Source organism: Entamoeba histolytica, genomic scaffold, assembly GCF_000208925.1.
Source record: "Entamoeba histolytica HM-1:IMSS scf_1104750518587 genomic scaffold, whole genome shotgun sequence".
Taxonomy (NCBI): Eukaryota; Evosea; order Mastigamoebida; family Endamoebidae; genus Entamoeba; species Entamoeba histolytica.
Window position 1 is genome coordinate 526,614 of NW_001914860.1, and position 325 is coordinate 526,938.

Consider the following 325-nt stretch of genomic DNA (forward strand, 5'->3'; position numbering starts at 1 on the left):
AAAGGTGTTAAATCAATTAGAGTTCAATATAGTCAAGGTCATGCAAAAACAATTGATCAAATGAAAAAGTATTGTCATTTTATTGCATACAAAGTAAGTGATATTGCTGAATTTATTGGACTTACAACTAAAAAATAATTTATTTATCTTAAAAATAAACCAGAATATTTTGATTTTATTCATAACATTATATATTTTTGTTATCAATAACATCATTATAATACAATTATTTTTAAATAACACTTAATCACAACAAAAAACATGCATAAAATGTAAATTCAAAAAGTTCAAATAATTCATATTTAACTGAAAAATCAAAAACTAA